Source organism: Marmota monax, unplaced genomic scaffold, assembly GCF_021218885.2.
Source record: "Marmota monax isolate L192 unplaced genomic scaffold, Marmota_monax_Labrador192_F-V1.1 WCK01_AAM20220418_F8-fsc00014, whole genome shotgun sequence".
Lineage (NCBI taxonomy): Eukaryota > Metazoa > Chordata > Mammalia > Rodentia > Sciuridae > Marmota > Marmota monax.
In genome coordinates this window covers 23,131,743-23,144,582 of record NW_026695222.1, presented here as the reverse complement: position 1 = coordinate 23,144,582, position 12,840 = coordinate 23,131,743, and the positions used below count along the sequence as shown (strand labels likewise).

Sequence of the window (12,840 nt, the reverse complement as noted above, 5' to 3'; positions counted from 1 at the left end):
AACTTAATTTGAAATATTTAATTTTCAGACTTAAACATTACTGTTTTTATGACCTTTCCTACTCTGTGGTGGCGGTTGTGGCCTGCCATAAGTAGTATAACAAAGTTATCTAATAACCAAAGAACTTTAGTGATAGGAAGCCCCAAATGATAAAGTAGCAAAAGGCCTGGCCTGATAATATTGGTGCAGGGGGGATATAGAATTGTCATTAATTGGCACAGGAACAGATAGAAGATAGCATGTCCCTACTTGGGGCAGACTTGGGTCTTTAGTCCATGCTCAGGGAAATTTAAAAAAATCATTTCGTTTCTGACTTGATCTTAGTAAAACTACTGAAAACATGCTGAACTTTATATTTTGATTTTTTTATGTAAGAGCCTAAGTTTAAAATATATATATATATATATATATATATATATATATATATATATATATATATATATATTTAGTTGCAGATGGACACAATACCTTTATTTTTTATTTATTTATACGTGGTGCTGAGGATTGAACCCAGTGCCTCACACATGCCAGGCAAGTGCTCTACCACTGAGCCACAATCCCAGCCCCTAAACCTAAGTTATTGTAATACACTTTGGGTTGCCTGACAAACTGATCATAATGGAGAGTCAATGTCTTATTGTGCATATTCCTTTATAGAAATTTTGAGCTTCAAAAGAAAAATTGCTTCCTGCTTTTCCTATTTTGGGGATATCAGGTAACAATACTGAATGGCTTTGTATTTCCACCCCTCACCTAGAAAAAATAACCAGAATTTCAGCCAGGTAAAAGTAGCCAGGTTCACAGCAAACTGCGATCACCCTCACACATTCCGGGCACAGTGCTCTAGAGTACTTTCAGGGGGTCAGAAAAGAACTTCCAGTACTAGTGTCAGAATGCTAATTAATGTCGTTCAGAGAACGGACTCCTCTTCTTGCCATGCCTCCTCTGGAGCCTAAGCATGCTTCTGACCCACTTCTGCACTATCTGCGGAGTGAGTGGCCTCTCCAAATGGGTCCTGTTCGACAGTCCAGTTGAAATACACCTCCATCTCGAAGTCGCTCTCGTGGTGAGACGGGTGTCCATAGACCCCCCTCCCCACGGGGCGCTGGAAGTGTGCTGGGATGAAGGCCACGTCCTGGCGCAGGTGGCTGGCTGCAGCCCGTAGTCTTGGAGGCTGGGGTGGAGGGTGCTGTCCGACATGTGCAGGTCTGCACCGCTCGGAGCCTCTGCATCTTCAGGACCATATTCCCCTCGTGGTGCAGCCTTAGGTCGCTGTAGTTTCCCGCCCAGAACCGCGTGCTGCAGGAGCCACTCTTCCAGAACGTCATCAGCTTCCAAGCACTTCCTTAGGGCCCTGGCCTGGGAGGCCAGAAGCATCGGCAGGGCCCTCCTACAGGGAGCCGCTCTCCAGGGGGCAGCCACGGCTGGGGCACTCGGCCTGGGCTCTGCCTCACCTGCACCTGCTGCTCTGTCCCCCGGGCACGTGCGGTGCCAGCAGCATCCCGGAGCGCGGGCTTCACACCAGCGGTGGAAGAGAAGCAGCTCCCGGAAAACCGAAAGTTTTAAATTATGAGTTCATTTTTTTTATTAGATACATAGCTATTTAGATTTGTCTATTTTATTTTACATCAATTTTGGTAAGTTATGCTTTTCGAGGAATAGTCTAATTGACCCAGGTAGTCTAAATATTTTTTAGCATAGATTTATTTAAAATATTTTGTTATTCTTCTAATAACTGTAGGATTTATAAAGCTGTGTGTTGGTCTACTTTTTGTCTCTATATTAAACTGAGACAAGTGACTTATGAAGAAAAAAGGTTGATGTAGGGCGGCAGAGTGAGCTGGGGCCGGGGTGGGGGGAGGTCTGTGCTTTTTTAACAGTCTTTTTTCAAGAACCACCTCAGGCCCTCAGTGACTAAGAAGCTCCCATTTGGCCCCACCCCTTAAAGACTCCAGCAGCTAAAAGCACCCCCACCTCATGAACCACATGAATATTTCAGGGAACACAATTAAATTATTTCCAAACCACAACAGGCTAGCTACTATTTTAGTTCTCTTATTGGTAATTTGTGTGTGTGTGCGCGCGCGCGCGTGTGTGTTTCCCTAGAGGTTTATTTATTTATTTATTTTCGTACCAGGGATTGAACTTGGGCACTCAACCACTGAGCCACATCCCCAGCCCTTTTTTATATGTTATTTAGAGACAGGGTCTCACTGAGTTACTTAGGGCTGAATAACAACACTCCATTGTATATATAGATCACATTGTCTTTATCCAATTGTTCATTGATAGACACTTAGATTTGTGCCATAGTTTGGCTATAGTGAATTGTGCTGCTATAAACATGAATGTGTCACTATAGTATGATGACATTAAATCTTTAGTTTAAATATGGGGCAATGGGCTAGCTGGGTCATATGGTGGTTCCATGCCTTGTCTTCTGAGGAGCCTCCATGCTGATTTTCAGTGGTTATACTAATGTACAATCACCAACAGTGTAAAAGTGCTCTTTTCCTCCACATCCTCTCCAGCATTTATTATTGTTTGTATTCTTGATGACTGCCATTCTGACTGGTGTGAGATGAGATCTCAGTATAGTTTTGATTTGCATTTCCTTACTTGCTACTGATGTTAAACATTTTTTTTCATATATTTGTTGGCTATTTGTATTTCTGCTTTGGAGAAGTATTGTTTGCCCATTTATTAATTGGGTTATTTGGTATTTTGGTGTTAAATTTTTTGAATTCTTTGTATAGTCTAGATCTTAATCCTCTGTCAGAAGAGTAGTTAGCAAAGACTTCCTTCCATTCTCTTTTCACATTCCTAATTGTTTCCTTTGCCATACAGAAGCTTTTAAGTTTGTTAACTCTTGGCAGTATTTCTTGCACTTTAGGGGCCCTATTGAGAAAGTTGCTGCCTGGGCCTATATGCTAGAGTGTTGACCCTACATTTTCTTCTAGGAGTTGCATAGTTTCTATCTAATTCCTAGGTCTTTGATCCGCTTTGAGTTGATTTTTGTGTGGGGTAAGAGATACGGGTTTAGTTTCATTCTTATAGATATGGATAACCAATTTTCCCAGCACAATCTGTTAAAAAGGCTGTTTTTTCTCCAATGCAGGTTTTTGGCACCTTTGTCAAGGATCAGATGGCTGTAGATGTGTGGGTTTGTCTCTGTCTCTTTACCATTGGTCTATGTGTCTGTTTTAACGGCAGTATTATGCAGTGTTACTATCGTTCTGTGGTATAATTTGAAATCAGGTATTGTGATACCTCCAACAATGCTTTTTTTAGACTTAGAATTGCTTTGGCTATTCTAGGTCTTTTATTCTCTTTTATTCTTCCAAATGAATTTTAGGACTGTTTTTTTTCTAGTTCTGTGAAGAATGTCATTGGTGTTTTGATGGGGATTGCATTGAATCTGTGTATGGCTTTGGATAGTATGGCCATTTTAACAATATTAATTCTGCCTAACTATGAACATGGGAGGTCTTTCTATCTTCTGAGGACTTCTTCAATTTCTTTCTTCAGTGTTCTGTAGTTTTCATTGTAGAGGTCTTTTGCCTTCTTGATTAGATTTATTCCTAGATATTTAATTAATTAATTTATTTTGAGGCTATTGTGAATGGGTTAGCTTTCCTGATTTCGTCCTCATCAGATTCATTGTTGGTATATAGGAAAGCTCTCAGTTTTTTTATGTTGATTTTGTAACCTGCTACTATGCTGAACTTACTAGCTCTCGCAGTCTTTAGGTGGAGATATTTTGGCTCTTCTACGTATTGGATCATATCATCTGCAAAGAAGGAGACTTTGACTTCTTCCTTTCCTATTTTATTTTTTTTTCTTTCCTTCTCTTGCCTAATTGCTCTGGCTAGAATATCCAGCATTATATTATCAGAGAGAATGGACATTCTTTTATTTTCTTTCTTTCTTTCTTTTCTTCCTTCCTTCCTTCCTTGGGATTGAACCCAGGGCCTTGTGCATGCAAGGCAAGCACTCTACCAACTGAGCTAAATCTCCAGCTCTGGACAAACTTTTCTTATTCCGTATTTTAAAGGGAATGCTGTCAGTTTTCCCCACTTACTATGAGGTTAGCTTTGGGTTTTCCATGTGTAGCCTTTATGATGTTGAGGTAGATTCCTTCTATTCCTAGTTTCTTTAGTGTTTTTATTGTGACTAGGTGCTGAATTTTGTTGAAGGCATTCTCTGTATCTTTTGAGACGACTAACTGATTTTTGTTCTTATTTATATGTATGTGATAATTACATTTATTGATTTGTGTATGTTAAACCAAGCCATGGAGCAAACTAGGAATGCAGCCTTCCTCTAATCAGCCATCTTGAATCCTCCTTTTTCTAGTTTCTTGAGGTGGAAATTTAGCCCATTTATTTTCTAATATAAATACTTAAGAATGTAAAGTTCCCTTTCAACATTGCTTTAAATGCAGCCCACAAATTTTTATGTTGTGTTTTCATTGTTTGTATAGAATGTTTAAGATTTTTCCTTATGTGAATCTTTTTTCTTTTTTTGAGCACTGGGGATTGAACTCAGGAGCACTTGACCACTGAGCCACATCCCCAGCCTTATTTTGTATTTTATTTAGAGACAGGGACTCACTGAGTTGCTTAGCACCTCACTTTTTGCTGAGGCTGGCTTTGAACTTGCGATCCTCCTGCCTCGGCTTTCTGAGCTGCTGGGATTATAGGCGTGTGTCACTGCGCCCGTCCCTTATGTGATTTTTTTCATTGACCCAATGATTATTTATGCATTTGTTGTTTAATATTCAAATATTTTTTATGCCTATTCACTATTGATTTTAAATTTATTTCCATAGTGGTCAGAAAACATAGTTTGAATTATTTTAATTTAATTTATTGAGGTGGGTTTTATGGCCCAGGATATGGTCTATCTTGATAAATATGCCATGAACTTGTGAAGAAAATTTGTGTTCTGCTACTGTTGAGTTTAGTGTTTTATAAGTATAAATTAGATCAAAGTGGTTTATGACATTATTTAAATCTTCTACATCTTTAATGATTTTTGTAAGTCTAGTTCTATCAATTGTTGGGAGAGGAGTTTTGGATTTTTGTCAGTTTTTGTTTTATGCATTTAAAAACTCTGTCATTAGGCATAATTACATAGTTTATGTATCCCTCATGAAAACAAACCATTTTACCATCATAGAATGTCCCCTTGAAGTTCACTTTATATGAAATTAACCTACTTCTCATTCTAGTCCTGATTGTGTGTTATATGATACACCTTTTCTCAACCATTTCCTTTCACCTATCTATATTGTTAAGGAATAGCTCTTATAGTCAAAGTACAGCCTTTCCCCACTAAAAGCCTGGTATGGTTTGGATCTGGAATGTCCCCTAACGGCTCATATATTGAAAACTTGATCTCCAATGCAGCAAGGTTCAGAGGTAGGGCTTTTGGGAAGTGATTGGGTCGTGAAGGACTCTGACTTTAGCAATGAATTAATCCACTGATGGGTTCATAGTTGAATAGACTTTTGAGAGATGGTGGAGGCTGCAGGAGGTGGGACATAGTTGGAGGAAGTAGGCCTCGGGGGCATTGCTCTGGAAAGATATATCTTATCTCTGGCCCCTTGCATGTGTGCACACACACACCCTCTCTATCTTCTGCTTCTTGGATACCATGAGGTGAGCAGTTGTACTTCTCCACACTCTTCCACAATGATGTTCTGTCTTGTGAAGCCCATAGCAATGAAACTAGTCAATCATGAATTGATTCCTCTGAAACCAGGTGCCAAAATAAAATTTTCCTTCTTGATGTTTTTCTCAGGCATTTTGTCATAGCAACAAAAAGCTGACTAGCACAAAACCTATTTATACATTATCTCCCTTTTAATTGGATAATTAATATTACCTATTAACAGATAATGTAATTATGGACATTATATATGTATATAATGTGACATTAATTGGATCATGTTATCTATCAACAGATAATATAATTATGGACATTCTATCATTTTATTATTTGTCTTATGTGTATTTTTGTTTCTTCCTCCTTTCATGCTTTCTTTCAGGTTAAATAAAAGAGTTTTCAGAGTTCCATTTTAATTTATCAATGGCTTTTAGCTGTTCCTCTTTTCATTTATAAAAGTGGTTGTTTAATGACTACAATATTCATTCTTAATTTAGAGTCTACATTCTACTCCGGTTAATAACTGGCCACTTCCTGTGATTTTAAGGGCCTCTCAATGACATAGCTGTATTTTCCCCTGGACTTTTATGCTATAGTTGTCATATATATATATTACGCCTGTATAATTGTAAACCCCATAATACAATGTTGTAATTTTTAACTTGAGGAGTCAGATACATTTATAAATTAAGAAGAATAGATCTAGTACCACAAAGGCAAGTATGGTGAAGAGAGACACCTTTTAAAAAAAATTTCAGACACTCAGATATTTCTGAACATGAGGGTGGAGCATGAACTCTGAGAAAATAACTTCTCGAAGCTTAGTCTCTATTCAAAACACCAGGATGCAGCCAAAGAACCTTGAGACCTGAACTAAAATGACCTGGAGAACCTGGCAGAACTAAATATCAAAGAATGTAATGCTTCAGGCATCTCACAGACAACGGGCCAGATGAAAATAAGCTGGTCTTCAAAGGGCTATTGTCATCCCATCCTTTGATTCATTAGTGACCCTGAGATTTCAACACAGTAAACAGAATTTGGAAGTTGTAGGGGTGTCCCTGAGGATTCTTTTAAGGAAAAATGGTGTAACTGAAGATTTGTATGCCAATAGAGTCTATCTAGAAAATAACAAAGCAGATAGTAAAGAAAAATTAAGAAATCAACTGCCCCATTTTCTACTCTCAACTAATATTAATAAATTATAAAATTTAGAATTCTGGAAAAAAATTAAGAAGAATATTTTATACATACCTATTTCACATTTCTAGGAATTGTCATCTCCTGAAGATCTGAGCTTCTCTGTGCTGTTTCTCTTTGCGCAATGAATTTAATCTCGTGTCCTTTGTAGTGTAGCTCTGCTGGCAATGAATTCTCTTAGTTTTCATTCATTTGAAAATGTTTTTATTTCATCTTAATTATGGTGGATAGATCTTGAGTGATCCCCAGTGTTCCTCACTATCTGATATTCACATACTTGTATAATCTCCTCCCTTGAGTGTGAGTGGGACCCGTGACTTGCTTCTAACCAATAGAATATGGCAAAAATGATAGGATGCCATGCCCATGATTATGCTACCTTATTAAAGACTCTGTCTCACTAGGTAATTCTTTAGTCTCTTTTCCTTTCTCACTGTGATCAGGCAAGCTGCATGCAATAATTGGAGCCCATAGGACAAGAAATTCAGGCAACATCTAGTTGCTCAGTGTGGCTTCCATTTTATGGCATCAAAGAAATGAATCCTGCCAACAACCTGAGTGAACTTGGATAAGGATTCACGGTCAATCCAGCTTCCAGATGAGAACTGAACACTAGATGTCAACTTGTTTGCTGTTTTTCAAGGACTGAGATAAGTGGAGCTCTGACATCTGAGAAAGAATCTTCACTGAAACTGAGATAATAATGGTGTTTTATTTTTAAATGCTTATTATTTTAAAGCCATCAAGTGTTAGTAATTGTTACATAGTATTATATATATATATATTTTTGTACTGGGGATTGAACTCAGGGGCAATCGATCACTGAGCCACATCCCCAGCCCTTTTTTTTATTTAGAGACAGGGTCCCATAGAGTTGCTTAACACATTGCTTTTGCTGAGGCTGGCTTTGAACTTTCAATCCTCCTGCCTCAGCCTCCCGAGTTGCTGGATTACAGGCATGTGCTGCTGTACCTGGCTAATGAATTTATTTTTGAGGGTAGTTTGATGGATACAGAATTCTGGGTTGATGATTCTTCCTTCATTACTCTGATTCTGTATTCTATTGTCTTTTGTCTTCCATAATTTCTAATGTGAAGTTAGAAGTCATTCACATCATTGTTCCCTGGTATGCAACATGCATCTTATCTGGTGCTTTCATAAAATTTTCTTTATCTTTGGTTTTCAGCAGTTTAGTCTAATGTATCTATGAGTGCAAAATGATGGACATAGACCTCGACAGATTCAGAGAAGCCATTTATTCATTTGCAGACTTAAGCAATATAGGGGCTCATTTTCTGGATGCAAAAATGGCCATCAGTTACAGAGGAGATTTCAGTTTTACAGGGTTCAACTAGGGTGGTTTAATCATTGGAAACTGTGGATGTGCTGCCGCAGTCTGGCTGGGCACAAATCACGAGCCACTGAAGCAGGAACAAACTTTATTTCTGAACTCCACCAGCACGCTCCACACACGCTCCTGGGAACACCTCCCTAATGCCGTGCGGCTTCCAGGAACCAGCAGCCGGAAATATCCTCCAGAAATCCCTCCTCCTGCACTTCCCTAACCAATGGGAACTCTCCGGGAATCCTCGGGAATCCCCACGAGAACTCCAAAGTAGCGTGAGAACTGCAAAGTAGAGGCCGAGGCGGATAGTAATGCCTCGAATGACAATCAATACTATTGGCAAAATGCCAGGGGCCATTCCAACTCAGCTGTGGCTCTCAGCATCTCCCCCCTTCTGTTTAATTAAACAACAGGCAATGTGGCTTAGGGACCGTGCCTGTTAGGTTGTCCAATACAACATATGGTCCTTACTCGTAATCGGATGAGCTGACCTCTAGGCGTCAGCCTCCTGTCTTAGGTTGGTACCACTGCAATTGGATCATACCCGTCACTGACTACTGGTCCAGCATACAGCCATACTTGTGGATAGGCCTTTGCACCAGTGTGGGGGGGTGAGGTTCTTTGCCTCACCTCTGTTGGCAACCAAATTTGGCCTTGGTGCCAGTGGGGGGGTGAGGTTCTTTGCCTCACCTCTGTTGGCTCCCAAATTTTAGACCATCACTAGCAGAAGGGAGGAGGATACAGAAATGCCACGACACTAAGCCAATTGACGGCTCCTTTGAAAAATTGTACCACCCGTGACACCATCAGCAAAGATACTCCAGCATTACCACAATTCGCTGCACCAACAGATAGTTCCACAATATAAACAAGTGATACATAGTCCAGGCAAGTTCTGCAAGCAGTTCAAAGCGGAGGAATCTATCAATATGTCCATTTCCTCCCAAAGGAAATCGACTCCTTGACTGAGCATTACTTGTTGAGTTATTATTCATTGATGCATCAGTTTATACAGTTTACTGTGATAGCTATCAAAGAAGCTGTAGTTTGGTTTTATCTTTGTCTTCACCGGCACTTGGATGAAGATAGGAATTCTGGCAATGATGCTAAAAAAAAATTATGTAACATTCCAACAGGTACTAAGAAAACAATTTTTCTGAACAATTTACATTATCCTGAACAGAATTATTAAATATAATGAAAAGGAAAGGTGAAAGTAAACAAACAGATCTGTTAACCTCCTTATTTGTACACATATTAAAACAATCCTCAACAGCTGTTTACCCAATTTAAATTAAACCAGTAAAATCACGTGAATAAAAAAAAAATTCGGATCCTTTTTTTCATGAGCGCTCCTCATATATGATATATGGACATACGCACATACAGACATACAACACAAAACACAAGTGTGCACACAAACATACAACACATAAGACAATAGTAAAGGCCTTGTAGCTTTACACAGGTGAAATCTCCATTGCAATGTTTAAAAATTCCACAGTCAAAAAATAAAACTGATCAGAAAATCATTAACCTAGGTCTGTATGAGCTCAAAAATAAAATAGAACTTTATGATGTGGGAAAAGGCAATAATAAAATAGATATTGAAAAAAGCATCCTGGTTAATCACTATTGCAGATGTAAGAATAGCCAAGCTGGAGCTCTGGATATCAGCTGTTATGGATTTGAGTCAAATCATCTTCTTTTTGGTCTGTAGAAATCGCTTTGGTTAGTCTCTCTGGAATCCAAATCAGCTGCTGTTCTCCCTGTGGAAACACACAAACAGAACCCCGACTCCAGACAATCACTGGGTCAGGACCTTTCCATTGTCCTGTTAGAATATCCTTCCAAAGTACCTTAGGCTTATGTACATTTTTTGGACACATATGCCTTTCTGCAGCACTAAGCCCTGATGAATCCAAATTTTAAAAGTTTAGAGTAAAAAGGGTTATTTTAAGTTTATCTTTTGGGGATATATACCCCTTTCCAATTCCCCTTCATCCTCTTTTGCTTTAATAAGTACATTTTAATAGTTTGATGAGCTCTTTCAACTATGCCTTGTCCCTGTGGATTGTATGGGATTCCTGTTATGTGAGTAATGCCAAATGATGAGCAAAATTGTTTAAAAGAGGTAGAGGTATAGCCAGGACCATTATCTGTTTTTAACTGTTTAGGAATGCCCACAGTGGCAAAATTTTGTAAGCAATGAACTATAATATCGTTAGTTTTTTCTCCGGCATGAAGGGAGCCCATCAAAAATCCAGAAGAAGTATCAACTGTAACATGCAAATATTTTAACTTTCCAAATTCTGGCAAGTGTGTGATGTCCATCTGCCAAATATGGTTAGGTATCAGTCCTCTAGGATTGACTCCAAGATTAACTTGTGGTAAAAAGGTCACACAATTTTGACATTGTTTTATTATTTGTCAAGCTTGTTCCTTAGTTATTTTAAAACACTTTTGTAAAGTATTAGCATTGACATGGAACCTTTTATGAACATTTGTAGCTTCTTCTAGTGTAGAGAAAATATGTATGTCATGTGTAGTTTTATCTGCTAAATCATTGCCCAAACTAAGGGCTCCAGGCAATCCTGTATGTGCTCTGATATGTCCTATAAAGAATGGATCTTTTCTGTCCCAGATTAGACTTTGTATAGTGGAAAACAAAGAGAAAACAGTAGAGGAAGGAGAAATCCTACCAGCATCTTCAAGGGATACTATAGCATTAACTATATACTGACTATCAGAAAGTAAATTAAATACAGAATCTTTAAACATCACAAAAGCTTGTAATACTGCATTAAGCTCTACCTTTTGAGCTGATTGTTTGGGTACTAAAAATGTAAAAGTTTGATCAGGGGTAACTACGGCTGCTGTACCATTATTTGACCCATCAGTGATACATTTGGAGCATTCATGATAGGTGTTTTTCTTGTCATTTTTTGAAAAACTACAGGATGTGAAGACCAAAAAGACAATAAAGGATTAGATGGTAAGTGATTATCAAATGAAACATTAGATTTACACATGATTATTGCCCAAGTATTTAACTCATTAGCTAACTCATCAATTTGATCCATAGTATATGGAGTAATAATTTTATTGGGAGAAATTCCAAACATTCCCTTTGCTGCTTTTATTCCTTTGAGTATTAATTGTCCTACAGCCTCAGGATACCTAGTAAGAATAGTGTTAGGAGAATAAGATAAATGTATCCACAATAATGGACCTTCTTGCCAAAATACTCCTGTAGGAATATTTTTTGTTGGTAGTACAATAAATAATAAAGGCAAACTTATATCAATTCTATCCAAATACATATTTTCCACATATGTTTCAATAATTTTTAATGCCTTTCTTGCTTCAGGCGTTAACATGCGGGGTGAATTTGGATCTGATGGACCTTTTAGGATATCCAATAAAGGTCCCAACTCTCCTGTTGGTATGCCTAGATAAGGCCTTATCCAATTTATGTCTCCTAATAACTTTTGAAAGTCGTTAAGTGATTTGAGTTGATCTACTTGTATTTGAATTTTTGGTGGACGGACCATGGTTGAGGATAATAGAACTCCTAAATAATTAATTGGAAAATTTAATTATAGTTTATCTATTGCTATCTCTAGATTATAATTTTTCAATAAATTTGTAAGTGTGGCATAATGTGTTTTTATCTTTGTGTGCTAACAATACATCATCCATATAGTGAAATATTTAAAGTTCAGGATTTTGATTTCTAAGTGGCTGGATTGCTTTGTTAACATAAATTTGACACATAGTTGGGCTGTTAGCCATCCCTTGAGGGAGTACTTTCCATTCATATCTCTGATCAGGACCTTCATGATTCAGTGCAGGGATAGTAAATGCAAAACATGGACTATCCTCAGGATGAATTAGAATTGAAAAAAAAAACAATCTTTAATATCTATAGCTAAAACGTACCAGGTTTTTGGCAAAGCAGACAATTGGGGAATCCCTGATTGAGCAGGTCCCATAATAACCATCTCATTATTAATGGCTCTTAAATCTTGCAATAATCTCCAATTACCAGATTTCTTTTTAATGACAAAAATGGGAGTATTATAGGGAGATACGGAAGGTTGTATATGTCCCTCCACTAATTGTTGTTTGACCAGGTCATGGGCTGCTTGTATCTTTTCTTTAGTCAGGGGCCACTGAGGAACCCATACTGGTCTTTCTGATTTCCAAGTAATTTTTATTGCCTCCGTGACCCCTTCTGAAAACCCAGTCCATGTCTATTTATTCCTTGATCTATTTGAATTGGTGCTGCTATACCTTGTTCTTGTTCTCCTAATCTTTTTTCTTTCCTGAAACCTTATCTAGCCCTAATAGTGGGCGCATTTGGATTGATGTTATTTGTTAATGTCAAACCTAATTGATCTAGGACATCTCGTCCCATAAATTTATAGGAAGATGATCCAATACATATGGCTGTATAGTTCCTTCACATCCTTCAGGATCCTTCCAATCTAATACCATTGCACTTCTATGGGGATTAGTTGCCACTCCTAGGCCTCGAAGCGTTTGAGTGGCTTGTTGTAAAGGCCAATGTTTTGGCCATTCTTGACCAGATATGATGCTAAGGTCTGCATCTGTATCCAGTA

At 38.2% G+C, this 12,840-nt stretch overlaps 1 pseudogene; it reads right to left on the bottom strand.

The window, feature by feature from the left end:
• Nucleotides 1-862: 862 nt before the first annotated feature.
• On the bottom strand, nt 863-1,501 carry LOC124085423 (UPF0669 protein C6orf120 homolog; annotated as a pseudogene).
• Nucleotides 1,502-12,840: the final 11,339 nt, after the last annotated feature.